Genomic DNA, 21,013 nt, shown 5'->3' with positions numbered 1-21,013 from the left:
AGGGATAAAAAAAGTAACACATACACAAGAGTAAAAACCAGAAGAAAACAGTTAAATTCTGAGGGCTAATATTGGGGGAAAAAAGTAAGAGATGAACTTGCCAAGATCCTTGATATAAGGGACCAGCTCCATTCCTCTTTTGACCTATCTTGCCAACAGGCAAACCCCTTCCTATTGGAGTCCTAATGCATTCCAACTAATTCACTGTGCATCTTCTAAATTCAGATTTAGATTTAAAAGAATTGGAAGTGGTCTTCCAGGTAAAGAGTTAAGATTCCATTTGTTCTTGTAAAAATCTTTTCTAGATGCTTGAGCTTGAATTTTGTTATGTACAGATAAACATTACTAAAAAATCAGAGAAGATGGAGAGTCTTGACAAAATAATAAGAGTTAACTGTAAATGAACCTGCAGGCAGGAAAGTGGGCATGCTTAACATGGCTGTAATTCTAGTTGGTCTTTAAACTAGGAATGAACAAATTATCCAAGATTTGAACACAACTTGGCCAGAAAAATGTATACTAGCACCAAACTGAAGCAAGCGAAGTAATTTAAACAAATATAAATGTTATTGAGCTGTTCCGTAAGTCCTTGCACACCCTAAAATGCTATTGATGAAGTCCTTACATTGAAGTTCTACAAGGACCAGAAACACAACTTTGGACTATGACCATACAGATTTTTCTGTATGTTTTAACTTCTTTTCAGAACAGAGAATGTAAATTTAAAGCACTGTATGTATCACCAACTAAATCTTTGTGGAGTCCCCCTTATTCTGTATGAAGTATGTTTTTACTCTCAGTTTAAGCTTTATATACTTCAAGGAATACTTACTCCAAAATAAAAGTTTAAAAATGTTGATAAATGATATCAAGCTTCTCTCCAGAATTGCATTCAATGCTGAAAGAAGCAAAGTAAGAACTATTAATAAAGATCATGCTGTGCGGCCAGGAAATATCTAACACAGGAACCTAGAGTATGGATAGCTAACAGTCAGCGGTGAGATCCTTCTCTTCAGTTCCCCTTCCGCTCCCTAGCTAAGAGTCAGGAAAATATTCTACTTGGCCTGAATGTTATAAAGCATTGGAACCTGTCAGCAGTATTAGCATCGATTTTAGTATTGTTCTACTAAAATTTGCTCTTAAATAAGGAATAGTATCTCGTTAGATCACATTTTAAATACTGAATTTAATATCTAACTTTAGTTTCATGAGCACTTCAAGACAGGATAAAATAGCATCATCGCTAAAACAAGACATCTAGCCACCATCAGTCTCTCAGCTTCCCATTTCTGCATAGGCCCACTCCTTGTCATCACCTTGCGCTGGCACAAATATTTGTATGGCTGTGGAGTGTAAAGGGCTGGGGACATGATCTGGCTTAAAACTAACCCAGACTGATACACCCATCTGGTTCATCAAGCAGCTACGTAAACACTTCTGCCAGCACAAAAGGATAGTGCAGGTGAGGACTCAGAGGCAAAATACAGGTTGAGGGAAATATTTTTAATATATCCTTCTTGCTACCCGTCTCAGAGGGTTTCTCAGCTCTTAGTGACAGACTGATTCCCCCACAGATATGAGATTGCACTCACATGACAGCCTCACACTTTGATACATACTCCATTGCCTCAAACAGAACAACCACTTTTCGATGTATAAAGATCAGGCTAAACTTATTTATTTGATTAATCAAAATTCTTTCAAACTTGTATGTATTACCCTGACTCCTGCTCTGTCCTTGCCTTTCCTCCATGAATTTTTGTTTATTAAATAAGTGTGTGGAAGAAGGATTTAAACAGAGAACTGTGGACAGATGGGGCATAGCATTGTCCTAACACATTCTCTAAGCAAAGATACAGGAGTATCTAATACATGCACACATCAAGCTGATCACAACACGATGGTGTTCTCAGCGCCAGCAACACCTCCCTCCCCATCACCTAGTGCTGCCCTGACCCACATGGAGGACATTCACAGGCAGGTCTCATGGAGGTAACTCTGCATCTCCGGGGAGGGTCCCCTTCCAAGAAAGTCCTCTTGGGCAGTGACCACTCATTCCAACACACTTGAATTCATATGTGCTGAAATAACTTGGTTATTGTTCATCTGCACAAGCTGACAATGATCCAAATAATTTTTTATAAGTAAGTGAGCCATCTCCATCACTTACTGCTCCATGATTTTTCTCACTAATTTAGACAGTGATTTTTCCTTTTTTTTTTTTTTTGAGTACTAAGCTGAGAATGATCTAGATTGTAATTTACTTTGCTAGCTATTCCTACCAAATACATTTTGAGTATTACTAGTTAACCCATTCTGAATTTACTGTTGTTGAATAGCAACCATTTTTGAATTGGTGTCACTAAGTCACATGCCTTGCAAAAGTGTGCCAACACAGATGTCACCTTTATCAACCAGATTCGTAGTCCTGTCGAACAATATCAAATTCATTCGACAAAACCTAATTTCTGTGAAACCATGCTAGTTAACATTAACTGTATTCTCAGTATTTAATTCTCTACTGATGAAGTCCATCATCAGTTGACCTGTTACCTTCTTGAGGCTCCATGCTAAATAGCTGTCTTATATTTCATTTCCCGAGTCAACCGTCTTATCACTTACAACAGTGGCAGATCATTCTCCTGATTCTCTGGAACTTCTCAGATTTTCCTTTAAAATCAGCATCATTAGACCAGACAGGTTTGTTAAGAACCTCTTGGGATGACTTGTTTCAACCTGCTTACATAAAAATAATTAATGCTAACAAGTAGTCCTTTTATCCTCTTCACTGTGGGGCAAAAAAAGTTTTATTGTTCATATATATATGGAGGCATCCAGGTTTGTTGTACATGTGCTGGTTTTGGCTGGGATAGAGTTAATTGTCTTCATAGTAGCTAGTATAGGGCTATGTTTTGGATTTGTGCTGGAAACAGGGTTGATAATACAGGGATGTTTTTGTTATTGCTGAGCAGTGCTTACACAGAGTCAAGGCCTGTGCTGCTTCTCACACCACCCCACCAGCGAGGAGCCTGGGGCTGCACAAGAAGTTGGGAGGGGACACAGCTGGACAGCTGACCCAACTGACCAAAGGGATATTCCATACCATACAACGTCATGCTCAGCATATAAAGCTGGGGGAGGAAGAAGGAAGGGGGGGACGTTCGGAGTGATGGTGTTTTGTCTTCCCAAGCAACTGTTACGTGTGATGGAGCCCTGCTTTCCTGGAGATGGCTGAACACCTGCCTGCTGATGGGAAGTGGTGAATGAATTCCTTGTTTTGCTTTGCTTGCACGTGTGGCTTTTGCTTTGCCTATTAAACTGTCTTTATCTCAACCCATGAGTTTTCTCACTTTTACTCTTCCGATTCCCTCCCCCATCCCCCTGGGGAGGGAGAGTGAGCGAGCGGCTGTGTGGGGCTTAGTTGCTGGCTGGGGTTAAACCACGACAGTACATTACAACCATGACATTATCAAGTACTTCCACATTTTCTGCATTGTAGAAAATTCTGCCTTTTATGCTGAGAAACTGACCTTTTACTAACAGAATTCTTCTTTTTTCATGTCATGAAAAAATTCCTTTTCCCTACTTTTGTGCTTAATGAGAACAGTCTCTGGGATGAAAGTTTTAATATAACAGCTGGATCCCAGCCATTAGGTTGTATAAGCAACCTGAAATCTTTTGGCTAGATAAACCAGAGAAACGTCTTCATTCTGAAGTGTAGGTAGTTGAATATTTTTCAAAATCTTTATGTTGCTAACATTAGATACCAGTAACCATACTTTTCTTCCTTGCTTTTCATTTGCAAATGGTTACTACAGAGTACCTGCATAACAATAAGGCATTACATCAGGTATTGGGCCACTGACAAATCCTGAGTAACTGAAGATTATACAGTGCCTAACCTTCAAATAGGATTCGAGGCAACATAGCACGATTTTCACCAAAGCCGCAAACCTAGCACAGTGCATGTTGGAGAGACATCTGGTCCCTTGGATGGAAAAGAAATTTTCCAGGGATGAGATGTAGCCAGAAGCTCCTTTGCATAAAGCAGAAGAGTGGGAAGAATCCTTCAGTCTCATTTTGTCCTGCAAGTTTATAAGCCTAGCCATACCACTTAAGAACTGTCTATTTTGGGTTTTTTTTCCTTGCTAACATTTATTGAGCTCAAATATTACAAACATGTGGGAAGAAATTCTCACTGTGAAAGATGCAATATGCTCTTCCCTCTGAAAATAAGCAACTTTTACTGGTACTTTCCAAAGAACAGCAACAATCAAGAAACAAAACAGATGAGGACAAAGCTCTTTTTAAAAATTTTATATTAAGGTGAATATTCAGTGTACAAAATCAGATTTAGTGGAGCATGAAATTCTTGTCCGAGTCACTGATTTAGTAAAATAATCAAAAAATGTTTCATGGCTTCATCAGAACAGATCTTTGCCAATCATCAGCAGAGCATTTTGCAGAGTGAATCCATGTTTGTAATGTTTCTTTCCGCACTGCTAAAAACACCATCTCTTTTGCACGTTTTTGATTAATGCCTTTAAAACACGAGTTTACAGAAATACACAAATACTTTCATGCCACAAAGTCATGCATTTAAAGTAATTTATTAGACAAGTTAGGGAACAGTAAAAGGGATTTCTTCATAGGAGATACATTTAAAATGTTAATAATTTTTTCTTCCTTTGCAGGGATCACTTGTGCTGCACCTTGGATAGCCCACTATATTCGACTGCTATTTTATCTTGATTTATCCAGACAGTATCTGCCCTATGGGAAATACTTGAACTTTCCAGCCTTCACACATTGCAGCAATGGGAAAATATCAGCAATACAACCCATGTTGCTGAAACAGGTTACTCTCTCCAGTTAAATGATACCCATTCCAGTCATCCTAATTGAAGTTTATGAAAAAAAATCTGCTTGATAGAGTCTGCAGTATTTAATGATAAACATTTACTTTGAGTAGTATAAGAGCTAAATAGTTAGGAAAATATAAAGTGTTCAGAAACCACAACGAGAATTCAAGCTGTTTGTTAAGCAAATTTGGAATTCGCACTTGGATTTGACTTTCATTAACTGAAAATTTTATTTCAGTTGAGATGACATTTTGTCCCTGACTCACTGTGTGTGCGCACAGGTCTAGCTGGAAAGATGTTTTACTATAAATGTGCACTTCTTGAGAAAAACCAGATTTTTTTCATGACACAAAAATATATACAAACCCCATTCAAGGGCCTAAAGCAACATGGACAAGGCCACCACTGAACCCTGCTTATGGAAAGTATATCTATTTGTTTTTTAAACTCAGCAGCTCTCGAGTTCAGGAGGAAATGCTTTCAGAAAACAATTAAAGCCAGAGAAATAATACAAATTTTCCCGTAGTTTATTCTGCCCAAATTCCTCCTCTTTGAAGAGAATGTCTAGCAAGTTGTTCAATTTGTGGAAATTTTCTACATGACTAATTGACACTTGAGTTATAAACTCTGTCTTGTAACACAACCAGTACTTGTGCTCAAAAAAAAAGTAAAAAACCAATTGTTTCTGCCCTGCCTTCACAACTGGAAATATTACCCCTCAGTTAGAGCACAGCCATACCACCATTTGATTTGGCATTTGACTTAACCAGTGGGGCAGAAATGTCTAGCAGGGATGATGGAAAAATAAGCAAGAGGAGAAAAATCTCTCAAAGCAGATCAGCTGCCAAAAGAATTAAAAACTTTTTCCATCAGTGGCTGATCTGCTTTAAGAGATTCTTGCTCTCTGCCCTTCCAAATGCTTGTTCACACCTCTCCGAACATTTGTGTCTTCTTGGTCAGTCCCGTTTGTGGCCTTACTCTGAGGGAAGAGAAATAAAGAGAAAAATGGGAGTTCTTAACACAATAAAAGCTAATTTGATTATTGTTCATAAAAATAACAATCTAGCTATCATTTTAGACACCCCTACTATATTTGAATAACCTGAATGAAACTAAATTAAGTGTTGTTCAGACAAATGAGCTGTACAAATGTATCGTAGCGTGCTGTATCTGTCCCTGGCGTGTATACCAGCGAGGCAGACGTGTGAGGTATACATATACTGTATGCGTACACCAAGGGATTTAACACCTGTTTTAATGTTAGTGCATTAGGTTTTGCAGACTCTAAGTGGCCTTTGGATTAACCCTTCTAGATCACATATGACTAACTGCCCAACTCCTAAAAAAGATTCAGTAACCATTAAGATAAATCAGAACATCTGTAAGAAAACCTCAAATATTTTGAACTGAAGCAGAAGCCTAGACTTTAGATGCTCTCACTCAATCTGTCTTATATCCAGAATTATAAAATTTTTTCATTGTTTGGGATAGGAGGAGATTTGGCAGAAAGAATCAGCCAGCATGCCAACTGATATAAAAACAGCATAAGGATTCTTATCTAAAGTAAACCCTGTAAGCTTATGAATCATGTTTTATTATAATTTCCCAGTCCAGCTAGCAATCTCCATGATCTCTGAATCATTCCATTCTTGTTTCCAACCAAAAGTTAAAGCATGCATCAAAATCTGAAAATGGTTTATTAAATACTGGAGCTACAGGCAGCTGAAATACAGTTTTACCATACCTGAAACTTGTCTTACTACTTTGTCCCCTCCAACACTCACAATAGCCAAACCCTGGGACATGATATTCTTTGCAGTACAGTATGCCCACAATTAAACATGTAAAACAAAGGCAATGACAGAAGAAACACAATATGTGATGCACATGCATATATATCTTAACTATTACTTTATTATTTAAAAGCAACAGATTTAAGATACTGAAGGACTACTAATCAGTTACAGATTTATGACTGTTTTGCAGATTTCAGTAACAGTACAATATGCAATTCTCTCAACTCTATGATTCACTACAGCTCTAAGAATATACCTTCTGACAAAAGCAGCTACCTCAACTTCTCATTTTATGCAGCTTATAGAAAAATTTCAGATGTGACCCAGTTATGTCACAACCATTTTCAAATTGTGATCCTCTGAAAAGTAACTATATAAAAAAAGCACCTTCTTACTCATCAGATCTGCTCCCCATAGATAGCCAGGATAAGATCTGCTGACTTGGTTACAAAAATAAAGGCTCTACTACTTATTAAAATTTCTACTAACCTTGCAAAACTAACATAGCTGAGGGGAACAGGGAGCTAAATTCTTTTGCATCTTCAGTGGAAATAAATATTTTACACTGCAATACAACTCTAAAAGAGCTCATCAAAGATTTTGAGTGGGATCAAACAACAGCAAAGGCATACTTTTGCCTGCAGAAACATTTTAACAGATACATACAATAAGGAATTAATTTAGCATTTTGTTAGAGATTAAGTCACCATTGGCCTTTGGAAAGGAATTGTTTTACATGAAAACCAAGCATGATATATGGAAATGAACAGGACTCTCAAGCAGCAATTTTCCATTCAAATTGTATATTATCCATCCTTCTCCAGTTCTTGGGTTTGCCTTCTTATTTGTCATTTTAACAAGGCACTTAGATACTATCCTACAAATCCTAAGACTTGGCTTGATGATTTTTTCCTTACTACTGCTTGTTCCTGTTCCAGTACCTCAGTTTGATTTTATCACCCTGCCAAATCCAGAACACAGCAGAACAATATGCCATACCATCAAAGCTATGCAGTCAGGCTTCCATAAATTCTGAGATTGGCTTAAACGTAAGCAAACTTACAGCTTGGATAAGGGGAGCTTTTTTTGTTGGGGGGAAGAGTGGAAACAGTTGACACTTGAGAGACGAACAGCCCCCAAAGGCATCTGAGGAACAAAATTTCATCTTACAAGTCCATGAAAAAAAACCATGGATCTTCCCACTGTCTTCCTGAAAGTGAGCTGTGCTCACTTTCATCTTGTTTCTGGGAGGTGAACAGCAACCCCTTTTTGTTGTGGTTTAAATCCAGCTGGCAACTAAGCTCCACACAGCCGCTCGCTCACTCTCCCTCCCCAGGGGGATGGGGGTAAGAGAATTGGAAGGGTGAAACTGAGAAAACTCATGGTTTCAGATAGGAACAGTTTAATAATTGAAATAATAATAATAACAACAATAACAATAACAATAATAATATAACAAAAAGGAAAAGAACAAAGAGAGAGAAATAAAACCCAAGAAAGATAAGTGATGCAAATGAAAACAATTGCTCACCACCAACCAACCTATGCCCAGCCAGTCCCCAAGCAGCAGCCCCCCAGCCGACCTTCCCCCTAGTTTTATTGCTGAGCATGATGTCCTATGGTATGGATATCCCTTTGGTCAGCTGGGGTCAGCTGTCCCACTGTGTCCCCTCCCAACTTCTTGTGCAGCCCCAGCCTCCTCGCTGGTGGGGTGGGTGAGAAGCAGCAAAGGCCTTGACTCTGTGTAAGCACTGCTCAGCAATAACTAAAACATCCCTGTATTATCAACCCTGTTTCCAGCACAAATCCAAAACATAGCCCCATACTAGCTACTCTGAAGAAAATTAACTACCCCAGCCAAAACCAGCACACATTTCCATCCACAGTCAGCAGCCTTACCAGTTACGCAGTTACTCCCATCTCACAGACTTCTCCTTCCTGTCAAACTATTCTGTTGTCACTTTTCTCCACTTTCCTTCTGAACAACGTATATGTTTGTACCATCTCCACCTCACTTGTATAGCTCTTGAACTTCTTACTTCATTTTCATCCTCTCAAAATAAAAGCTAACTAGTTCAGAAAACTTGTTGACTTCAATCTTATTTGCAACTAGAGATTTTTCGTGGAGCACCTGCTTTGCTATGTTAGGTAACACTGGCCAAATTACAAGACCTGAAAGCCACTGAAGTAATAAAAGCTGGAGGCAATTTGGGATCCTGGAAAATGTTCCAAACAAGGAAATCACATTATTGCTAGCACTAAGCAACTCAAGCTGTAAAAATCACACATTTGTTTTAAGAAACACTCTTTTAACATACTTTTTCTCTAAATTCATCAGATGTTCTCAGGTTATCCTTTAAGTTTTTTTGCAATTGAAGCTGAAATATGCATTTTCACAAGATCTGAGAAATATTAAGAGCTTCAACAGAAAAACATCAGGGTTTGCAATAAGAATCATGCGAGTACTTTAAGCTGATCCCACTTTCTCCTCTGAGAACAAAATGGAAATATTAAGCGTACAAAAACATCAGCATGCGTGAATTTAGAGTTAGATTTTCTTCGCTGTCACAGAAGAGTGTCTGTATATAGATCTGTCTAGATCTACATTTATATCTATAAACATACAGAGAACCACAAGAATCACATTCATCATTATCCTTCTATCTTTTACTGCCTTGAGAGTCATCTCTTTCAGATGTGCTATTGCTTCAGCCTGAATTGTTTGCCCGAGATTAGGCAAGAGGCTTAGGCCAACACTTTCAGTCAGGTTTAGAGAACAAGCCATAGGAAAAGGTCACTTTTTGGTTTCTTTGTCATGTTGCCTCAAGATATATTAAGAATACATATTCTTCATACCAGAAGCTAAGTACCACACTGTCTGAAATGTAAGGTTATCCTTACTCAGCCATCAGAAATAAAACCAATATTGATACTAACAATAGAAATATGTATGTATCTCGCCATCTTCTCAATTCCATGGCCTACCTTCCCCCAAAGTCTCAGGTAAACGCCGCAGATCATTCTCTCCATGGCAAACCTTCCTGATAGTCTGTTTCCCAAGATGAATGCAGCCACTAAATGAATGCTGGGAACTATGTTCCTTCTCCCCATTGCATAACACAGACCATGCACCACACTGAATTATGACCTTGGTGGGAGGATGGATGTCTTACTGCACCGGTGTCATCCGCACAGAGCTGCCTCTAGATGAGGCCACATTAATTTAGGGAACGGGAGAGAGAACAGGCAAAAGTATCAGTAGGCTAGGAGCAAGAGGTCCCCCCCTACACACCACGAGATGTTTTGTGCCCACCGTGAAACCTCCTGCCTCGAAAACTCTAGAAACGAGCCCCACCTTTCCAACAGGGTTTTGATGGCTCCGTCAGACAGCTCAAGCCAGTAGAGGGCACCTCTGAGACCCCCGAGGGAACCATGGAATTCACCTAGACCCCGCTGCGCAGCCTGCAAGCACAGGCCACGTTGGACTTTTTCAAAGGTTAACATCCCATAAACCTCTTCTATGAGACAGAGGCAATTAGCCACGATCCCCGTTATCATCTTACCCTCTGACACACAGCAGCTGCATCCAAACTGCCTAAAGGCAGCAATCCTAGGCCAATGTTGATTCTCCTCCGCATGCCCTCCTACGTTTCCTCAACTGTTGCAAAGGCATTTTGACACAACTTGGATCATTCACGCCAAAAGTTTTTACTGCTCAGAGTCTGGGGATGCATTTATAGCGTAATTTTAACTTTGGATTTCCAGATCTTCCAAAGCCAACTGTGGCATAAGCTACTTTTTTTAGCTGTTTTGTACATATGGGGTTTTATTGGAAAGACAGGAAAGCGAGCAAAGAAAGCTCTAAAAGTCTTGCTTTGGAAATTTCCATGTTACATTTCAAATAAGTTTTAAAAATTATTAAGAAGTGTTTATGACAAACTCTCAATGAAATTAGCAGAAACCTTATCAGAACTTAGGAGTTCCAGTAGAGGTAGTATGCATGTAGGCAATGCCCATCTATTACCTTAAATAACCAGAACCATTCTGTGGCCTTCAAGCCGACTGGAAGAGTTTGGCCAGAGGCCTTCCTTTTAAAACCTCCCACCCTCCAGCACAGCATGGCCATCGCCAAACTGCCTACTGGCAAAAGCCCCAAGCTGACTGATGCCAATTCCCCAAACTATGCCAGGCAACTGTCTGGCATAGGCTGAAGCTGCTGTAGAGAACAGGAATTCAATACTAGAGAGACAGCTCCAGAGCCCAGGAACATAACCTGGCACTGCTTAATTATTATCCCAAGGGATAGTCTCCTGGGAATTATTAACAATGGGAATAAATTCCCTGGGCAGAGTGAATCAGGCCAAGAATCTTGGAGGATGTGGTCTGTTTAGAGAGAGGAAAAACCAAGAAGTCAGCAGAGGATTTCTTTTGCTTGTCTGGAGCTACCAATTCTTTCTTTTGGTGGCAAGACCAACAAACCAGGTTTCCCTAAATTGCTCCTTTTTCCGGTCCCTTGTCTGCCACATGTGTGTTTCCTTCCCATCTCTCTTAGCCTGGACTCATTCACATCTGACTTTTCACTTGCCCCTTATGCACAGCTTTTCCTTCTACGACTCCTTCCTTTCCCTAGTGCATCTTTTGCAATCTCCCTCCTTGGATGAGTATCTTCATTCTCCTCTTTGGGTATGTTCGTGCCTTTTGCCTTTTCTTTTCCGTATCTCTGGATCTGTATCTTTTACCTCTGGATTTGTATTTTCTACAAATATAGCATAGCTACTGTGCTGAGGACCCACAGATCTACCTCAAGCTTTTTGTTCATACTGAAATCCTGGTGCCTCATTCACATCTTCTGTACAACTCAACTCAAGCGTGGCACGGCTAAAATAAAACGCTTACTCTTCACATAATAACTTCTGTTTCTCAACGACTACTGGTGACACTACCATACAGTGCTTTCTCTAGATTCTCGCATGCAAGTGCTAATAAGTTTTTTCCATGAATAACGTATCTAATACACAACTCATTGTCTTCATCCAGAGAACTAAAACTCTCACCTAGACTCGAAACATTATGTCTCAGTTTGCTAATCAAAATTTTTTTCTTTTTCAGATCTTGATAAATGACCTCCTCATCCATGCAGAGAACTTCAGCAAATTAATTTCCCAAGTCTACTGCTTCAGCTATCTCACATTCGGAATTAATTCCTCAGGACCTCCCTTCCTTTTCACATCAAGCAAATAGCTGTCTTTACCTCTAAAGCAGAATCACATCTATGACCTCTCACTCGGCAGTGAAAAGACAGCTCCTCTCTGAGCAGCCCATCGTTTCAGGTCCCGTTATCCACTGACTGGACTGTCAAACAAACACCTTTGCATTTTCTTGGTCCTTTGGAGGAATTCCTGGTCAGCATCTGTCCCACTGTTCTCCTCCTAAACACTTCTTAAACTGTTCTTTACCGATTCAGTAGCAGTGAAGTCTCAGCCACAAGAACCTACTATTTATTATGCTGACCAACGTCATCTCATTGTTTTCTCTTACTCGTCCTTATTGTAAGCATTGTAGACATTTTTGTATTGTGTCATTAGAGTGAGCTCCCAGGGGCTCTACTCCATAATCAAGTCTGGTAAGCACAGCCTAATAATTAGCATGTATGCTACTAGGTTTGTACTTGGGTTAAAAAATTCCTCTTGGTCTTCCTCATTAAGACCGAACTCTGTATTCCATGAAATATCGTAACACTGTGATACAGCAGAAGCCGTGATAAGCAGTAGCATTACAAATATTGTCTTACTAGCTGTAACTCATGCCTTACAGCTTGATGATGAGAAGTATTGAACATCCAAGACTTTCTTATAAATAGGAATAATGGGTGTTAATCACTTTCAAATACTGGGCCCTTCGCATTTTGATGACGAGACTTTACTAGTCTTTCCAAGTAACGTGTAATTGGAAATGGCCGATTGTAGTCGATTTGATAAAAATCAATCTGCCCCCTGAAGTAATTATTTGCAATCTATGGCAAAAATAATTACATGTTTTTTGTATGAAAACATGCTCTTAACTTATAAGTACCTATCTAAGTTAATGTTTTATGTCATAGGAGCCAGCTTAACTTGCGTGCTAAAATGAAACATGAATGCAGATGGTATCTTAGTAAATATAACCAAGCCCAGGCAGAGATTTACTGTTAAAAAGTTTTTTAATTACGGTTCTTCCCTCTGCCCCTCACTCCCATTTTGTCCCCAGAAGGAAGCAGGGGATGACAAGACTTCAGAGGCCCCTGTAGCCCTGTAAAGGCTGACCGCCACCAGTGGCTTTCCCAGCCCAACCACGCAAGTGTCGCTTTCTTGGAGCAACACGTACAGACCAACCAGTGGCACGCTTGAGCCGGAGTTTTTCTTATTATCGACAGGAACAGGCTGAGGGATTTTTTTTTCTTTTTTTTTTTTTTTTCCGCATTTGCAGGCCACCTACCGCGTTTTCAGCGGTGTCTGAAATAACCCACAGACAGCGCGCGGCAGCTCCGTCCCGCCTCAAACCCCGAGCGAGCGGGAGCCGGCGGGAACCGCCTCTCTCCCTGCGGACAGCCACCGCCGGCCTCCACAGCCCCGGGCGCCCGCAGAGGCACGGGCCGCCCCGCCGCTCCCCTCGCCCCTCAGCGCAGGGAAACGAGCGGCGCAGCGGGGCCCCGCGGCCCGCGCCCACCGACGGCCTGCAACGGCGGCCGCAGAGGACAGCGCCGCTCGCGCCCCGTCGCCCACGTGACTTCCTCCCGCGGCCAAGGACGGGCGGGTGCTTACCCACCCGCGAGACCCTCCCGGGCCAACCGACACCTATCGCGGGAATTGCACGGCGGGCGCGCGTAAGCGGCGCCCAACTCCCGGGAGAGCCTGCTGGGAAAGCCGGTGCTTCCCCCTGCTCCCTCCCGCCTCCAGGAGCGCGGCGAGGCGCGCCGAGCCCACGCATTTCCCCCCTCAACAGCTAACAGCTCCCGACCGCCTTCCGCTGGAGCAACTCCGGGTTGGCCGCCGATCGACCCAACCCGGGGTTGGGCCTGCGCCGCCGACCTTGCGTGGAATGTCCCATCAGTGGCACGGGGTGGGAACTGGAAGCACGGCGGTGCCTGAGCGGGCCCATTCCGAGAGCAGGGCCGGCGGCCGCCCCCCCTATAGCAAATGCTTCCTCCCGCCACGTGGGTCGGCGGAGGCGGAGCGCCGGCGCCTACCGCCCCCTCGCCCCCTGGTGCGCGTGCGCAGTAGCGCGGCGCCCAATTCACGTGCTTCTCCGCGTCCGGCGGTCATGGCTGCCCTGCTGAGCTCCGCCGGGCGCCTGCGGGCTCTCTGCCCGCGCCTCCTGCCCCTCCTCCGCCCGCCCGCGGCCGCCGCCGCCCGCCCGCCGGCCCCCTCCAGGTGAGACCTTGCGCCCCGGGGCTGCCCGGCGCTCGCCGGCGGGCCGGCAGGCCGCTGAGGCGGCGGCGGCGGCGGGGGGGTGGGGTGGCGGGGCGCGGCCGGCTGAGGCAGCGGTCCTCGTGCCCAAGGGCACTGCCGGCTGGGCCGCCTCGCGCGCCCGCGGCCGTTGCCCCGCGGCCGTTGGCCCCTGCCGGCGGGAGCCCTGCGGCCCGGCCCGGCCCGGCGGCCTCTCGCCGCGTGTGCGCGGCAGGGTTAGCTCAGGGTCAAAGGCCGCGGGAGAGCCCCGCTTCCATCCGGCTGGGTCGGCGAGGGCGGACCGCTCCTTCCGCAGCGCCACTTCGCAGCGTGGGGCTCGAACGAAAGCGGAGTGCTCTCCTCTGTGAAGAGCAAAGGGCACCGTGCTGCGGAGGATACTGCTATAGCGGGACAAACTGTGCAGAGGGGGGAGTCGGGGAGGGGGGAGAGACCAGGCGGAGATAAGCGGTGATTGTCTGGGGGTAACCCCACAGTTGGAGTCTGGGCTTCTTCCCCGTGCCCGTCAGACTCGGCTGGGTCTGTTATCAGGAGGAATATCTTAATTCCTTTGCTGTGGTTCACTCTCTTCCATCACACAGGTAGGGTGGAAAACTCACCCCACCTGTGTGCATCCCTGTCGCTGTTTTGACCACACTAATACATGGTTGGTGCCCTGCGGGAAGTATGGAAACACAACCTTTCCTTAACACAAGTACTTTTTTTTTTTTTCTTTTAAAAAAACGTTAGTTTTGGGAGAGCTGAGCTTTCTCTCCAGTGGTGGTGCACTGCAGCTCCACATTTGGGATGTTTTTTTGTCTTTAAGCACATACCTCTTGGATGTAGAAGTGCAAAAGGCTCAGCCCTGAATACACGAACAAACATGTCAGGATCTATGTTTGTAGGAAACATGATATTTCAGGTTTTTTTACCTGCACCGGTTTTTTAATATATCACGAGGGTGATGTTAGCATTCTGTTATATAGGCAAGCTAGTTGCTTCCATAATGATTTCTTGATTACTTGTCCTAAGAAGGAAGCACCTTGTGCAGATGATCGCTGTGTCAAAGAGTTTGGTGTTTATTTTTTGTATTCCATGTAGTAAGTATGCTGTTACAACTACATAAAGATTTGTGCAAACTTTTGTAACTTTAGGGGTTACTTCATTGTCAACAAGTTCTCAAACTGCGTGTGAATGAGAGAAAGGTTTGTTTATGATTTCTGAGCCTTGATGGGGTTAGATTTTTGGTTTCCACTATGTCCAGTTTCTAAGCCTTAAAACAGGGAGTTGGGAATGGGCTGAGATGCTTAGCTTTCATTTATGTTAAATGACTTGCTGTGATTATAATTACAGTTGTTAACTAACAATTTGTATAAAATTAAACAATTAATTATAAATACTTTGTAAATATAAATGCTTAGCTAAATAGATATTTAGATCTGTTTCCTCCAAGGATATGAATGTTTGCTGTATTTTTTCCAGTGTTTGCAAAACCTAGTGAGGATCCAGTGTGGGTAGGTGAGAAGGGGCTTGTGTCTCGTTATAGCTCTGGTGGTCCCTCTTAAGTCAATGTGACTTAATGGCTGGTAGAAAACCGGAACAGTCTTCTGCCATTCTAGGTAGATAAATACGTTCAGCAGAGGACTTGGTGGGTTCCAGAGCGGGTTCAGGAGAAAGGATGGGAACAGATGAGGGTCAGCAATAGAGGACTCCTAGAGGGAAGTCTCACCATCAAAACAAGGAGATTATTGCTACCTACACCAGCATTAGTGCTTATCAAACCTACTGTGAGCCTGACAGAAATCTTATCTAAAAAAGTGTATAGTTTTCTGCTGGTTTTAGTGGTTGAAGTGTAACGGATCATTAAATGCTAAAGCTGATGTGAAGGATGGAGTAGACCTGTGCAGGAAAGACCAGGAACTGGGAAGACATCTGCTGTATGGTTGGCAACAGAACCACACAGTTAGTGGCAAATCATGAATAAACTTTTCTACTTTGTGGTAATTCAGCTGATTTTTGTTTTCCTCAACTGGAAGCTTAATTTCCTAAAGTAGTTTATTGCAAGACGTAATGTTCACAGAACTTCACGTATGACTTGATGAAGGACTAACAGTGCTTTTTTTTTCTTGAACTGTGTTTCTGGACAGAACTTGAAAAGTGCTTTATGCGATGATAATTTGGCTCCAACAGCTGGGTTTTGGATTTTTGGTTGGGTCCGTCCCCGTCCCTCCCCCCACGCCCCCCCCAAATGATAGTTTTTTCTTGCACCAAATTATACTCTTCTATATTTTCAAGTATAAATGGGGTCATATATAGAATAGTTTAGTGATCATGCTAAAAACTCTTTAATTCTCAGGCTAGGTTTAGTTAACTGTGAGAAAGGTGCTTGGTAGAGAACACATTCACGGGAAACAGCAGTGGTATTTATTTCATAGCTTTTAGGTTTCAGTCTAAACTGTGAATTATATTGGAGTAAGACTGAGCAGCACACCTAAATATGTACATTCTTTCTGTCCAGTAATTTCATTCCTAAGATAATTTTTCACCTAAAATCTTAGTCTTACTGTCACTTTACTATATGGGTTTAGGCATCCTGGTGCACAAGTGATGCTTTAGGACCAAAGTGTAAAGCAGAGGTAACATTTATGAACTGAAATTGCACATATAAGCATATAATCTCATTTCATTTTTTACCTTAAGTTACTATTCATTGTTGTTGTTTTCTGCATAAGCTTTAACTTCTGGAAAGTGACCTCTTTTGAAGAACTAGAATTGACATATGGACATCATTTAGACTTGCAGTACTCGCTGTTCAGGTCTTGAGATGGTACTTCGAGAGTGAAATGCAGTCCACTGCAGTAAATTCCAGAGACTATTGATGAAGTTGTAATTGTAATAGTGGGGCGAAAACCCCACAGTTTTAAGAGTGAATAAGTAACAAGGAATAATCCAGCATTTTGCAGAACTGGGTAAATAACTATATGTTTATATGTGCTTGATACAGTTGCTTTAGAATAAAGTCAGTTCAGAGGCAGATTTGAGACTTTCATTACAGTAACGGTTGCAGAAAAGTTGCAAATCTGTTCATTTCTTTAGAGATCTGAAACAGCAACCGTTTACGTTCAAGCAGAGATTTTATCAAAGCATTGTCTTGCTCCAATTTTTCCAGGAAAGTCTTAACCACCACTGCTGAACTGTAGAGTACACAAATGATGGTTGGGCTATTTGTTATGCCTGTGTAATTTTAGAGACTCTCAGAATGTGTTGCTTTTCTGCTCAGAGCCAGTATGATATGCACTGGACAGAGAAGCAGCTCTTCATGCAAATAAGGCTTCAAACTATGTGTCAGTACTTTGAAGTGCATCTGCATCTATGGTGGAGTGATGACTTTGACCACAGTTGGACAGAGCGGATACGCTGGGTAGGTTAAGGTGGTCTCCCTGCAATGACCAGCAGTTCCTGTCACTCTGCTGCGTGTTGCTGCACCATGGTTGAGCCAATGGAATGTACTGTGGGAGTGTTTCCCATTTGATTTTGTGTCGGTTTAATTTAAACTTCTTCTGAAAATGGGTTAGGACAGTAGATGGATATCCGATTGCATTGTGTGGTTGAGAAGCATTTCATAGCAAATCAAATCTAAGGCAAATTTACTATTTCACTTGTCTGCCTCTAGTATGAAGTGTGAAATACAGTGAGCTATATGTCATCACTTTCATGCTATGCAATTATAACAAGATAAATAAGCTATGACAGACCAATACAACAAACTTCAGATCTACAACAGCACGTTGTAGCACTGTGCTGATTTATGTGGTACAAGTTATTTAGTGGAACTTTGTTCATAGAAGCTTCACTAAGGGAAGAGATGCTTAAATATGCTGCTAGTAGCTGACTGTCAAGAATGCTGTAACAAACCTCTCAATTGATGAGCGTTCAGAGTAGATTTTGAATTAACATCAGAATATCTTTTTGGGACTTTATTCTACATACTCTAGGTGATTATGTTATGGTTTGATGTCACAGCTTGCTGCTGTGGGAAAGCTAGTGTTGGGAGGAAGGATATCGGCTCCATTTTTCCCACACTGACCACCTTCCCATTGCTGGCCAGCTTGTCCTGCTCTAAATGTGGGTGCTCCTTTGACCTATTACTGGGCTGATTTCATTTGCTAGACTGCAAGGAAAAGGTTTTCTGACAGACGGACAGGTTTTATTGGATCAGGTAAGGGTCTGATGAACTCTAGAAGGGTGGGACCATGGGCAAAAGGAGAAGAGGGAACCCTGCGTGATGGCTGTGTGATATTAGATCAATTCAGCTGTATTGCTGAACTGCACTTTTAGATGTATGAGTGCTAGGATCCTAATGTCAACACCCTATCTGTCCTTGGAGAAAAGGAGAACAGTTAGGCTTTTAAGGCATAGATCATAAAAGTACAGATGAGCAGGAAAATCGAGTGAAATCTCTATATGCAAGTCTCGCGAGGCATCTTTGGCCTTGCTGTCACTTCTTTGGTTTGAGATTCTCTCCAGTGAGTTTAAATACCAGTTTTCGTGACTGCAGGGAAAAGAGCATCTCCCCAAACAGCAAACTGTGCTGTAGCGAAACCTGCTTTTTGCAAGATCTGTGTTGTGTTCAGAGGAGTGATTGCTGAGGAAGTGGATGAGAGGGTACCATGTGCAATGCTTTTCAAGTTGTCTTTGTGAAGACTGTTGACTTTTGGTATGTTGTGGTGTGTTTGTACAAGATTGAAGCATCATGATGAGATGGGAATGCGAATGCCCTTTTAAGAATCCTGTTTCACATCTGAGGGGTTTGATTTGAGCTTTGGGTAAGCCATAAGTTAAAAACCCAAATGATTCATGGTTTAATGCATGGTACTTTTATTTTTTAAGTTAGCTGCAAACAAGTTGCTTTTGGCTATTCACTGTTGTACTCAGCAATCCCTCACCAGTGGACAAAAATGTAGAATTAAGTGCTTAATTGCTTTATATTAGTAAAATGATAGAATTAATGGGCTTTAAATGCAGACGAGGCAGTCAGTAGACTTGCTTTTGGTAATACTGAAGCAACGTTCTGTCATAGTAAAGTTTCACAAGCTGCGCTATTCTTGTAGTTGTATGTGTTTTAACGACGGACATAAAATGTCTAGAGAATTTCTAAGAAATAGTATAAAGCAAGGTTTTTCTGCTTTGCTTCTTGCAGATCACTTAGGCAAAATTTTTAGGTATTCTCCAAGAACATCTAAATAGATATTCTCAGTCTACATGAAAAAACGTAAAATTTTCTCTCTTTTTGTAGGATCCTACTGTATCTCATTGAAACAAGGGTACAGTGGCCTGACCATTGTGGCCTTTTTTTTGTACGTGACCATAGCTAAGTTGGGGGAAATACTGTTTAGCAGTCCTGTGAATCATGCTGGGATCTCAGGTGGTATATTTAATCTTATATTTAGTAAATTTAACTAATGTTAAGTCTGTAGTGCTTTTATGTACAGTAATGAATTTTAACTCTTAAGTTTACTGTTATTCTAATTCGAGCATAGCTTGTATTTTGGAAACTGTTTCCTACACTTTTCACCTGTTTAGTTTAGAAAGAACTTAACAAAATATTCAGTACTTTTCTTAGAAAAAGCATAGCAACTACCTTAGTGTGGCTCTGATAAAGGGAGGCAAATATCCATACGTTAGCTCTGTAATCCTTTTTTGAATGTTTGGAATTGGTCAAGCTTTGCAGAAAGTAAACTTTCTGCTGCTGCCAGGGAGATCACTGGAACCACCTACTTTTTGAGTTTTGGGAAAGATGGGACACTTTTTACTCAGGCTGGTGTGCAAGATGTGTTCCTTTAGGAAATCAAAGGCACTGCCTTTAGTCTGCTCTAGAAATATGGAAAACGTGTAAGTATGGTACTGGGATTCTCATAAACTCTTGCAAACATAGAAATATTTTACTAGTTAACTTAGTATAATTTTCCTCATGCACACTTCGTCTCAGTATGAGTTTTTTATGAGTTTCGCCTCATCTGCTTTCCAGATGTTGTAAGCTAAATTGGAGATGAAAAGTTATGACTAAATGGCAGGTGGTTCTATGTTGGGATTACAAACATGTAATTGGTTAATTTCTCCTGTGTAGGCAAGGTCTACATTTTGAATCCTCATAATTGTAGAGACAAAGCTGAACATGGTGTAAAGGTACAGTTATGTGAAAGCTACTTCTAATCTTGTGATTGTGGGAATAGGAGAGAGATCACTTTATAGGGCTTAACATATCCTTTTGAGCTTCTCTGGGTAGGTACGAAGAAACACAGTTCTGAAGCATAGTAAATAGAAGTTGCACATGTTGGGGAAGAATCAGGTTGCTAATCCAAACAGATCTGAAGGTTATTGTGCAGCTTCATGTGCTTGCAAGTATAATGTTTCATGTGGAGAAATTCTTAAAATACCATTTAATGGTAATTGATGAAAGTAAATACTTGGCACCCATTGCAGTCCTTGGAGCAGTATCATGCATTTTGCAGTGTAGCATAGCATTTAATTCTGAACAAAGTTAGTTAAAATAAGTGAAAAAATATGGTTACGTCATAAGATTATATAATCTAACATCTAGCACTGAGACAGGATCAGCAATGCCAAGGTCACGCGTGATAGATTTTTTTTTCCCCCCCTCCTAATCTTATTTTATAAGCTTCCAAATGAGAAAATTTGACTGTCGAAGTATTCTGTTCTAATATTTAATTACAATTAATAATTACCAGTGTGATGCCTGATGGATTGGGTACAGTTGCTTCTCTGTTTGGAGAGTGGGATGGGATGGATGAGTCTTTTAAACCTGTTTTTTTGTGAGTAAACACACCATGACAAGCAGAATAATTCTCTCTATTTTATCTCTGTTGCTTTTGTTAGAAGTTGAAGAACTGAAGTTTTCTTTTTTGCTGCATGA

The 21,013-nt window shown here is 41.7% G+C and overlaps 1 protein-coding gene across 1 annotated transcript in view; it reads left to right on the top strand.

Annotated features, from left to right (window-relative positions):
- Positions 1-14,007: 14,007 nt before the first annotated feature.
- The window catches only part of LRPPRC (leucine rich pentatricopeptide repeat containing), a 93,298-nt gene continuing 86,292 nt past the window's right edge, over positions 14,008-21,013 (top strand). The window contains exon 1 of the mRNA XM_050894409.1: positions 14,008-14,067. The gene's annotated coding sequence lies outside the window, so the exon portion shown is untranslated. The remainder of the gene's footprint in view (positions 14,068-21,013) is intronic.

This window comes from Gymnogyps californianus, chromosome 3 (genome assembly GCF_018139145.2).
Source record: "Gymnogyps californianus isolate 813 chromosome 3, ASM1813914v2, whole genome shotgun sequence".
In the NCBI taxonomy this organism is placed as follows: Eukaryota; Metazoa; Chordata; class Aves; order Accipitriformes; family Cathartidae; genus Gymnogyps; species Gymnogyps californianus.
This window is presented reverse-complemented; position numbering and strand designations above follow the sequence as displayed.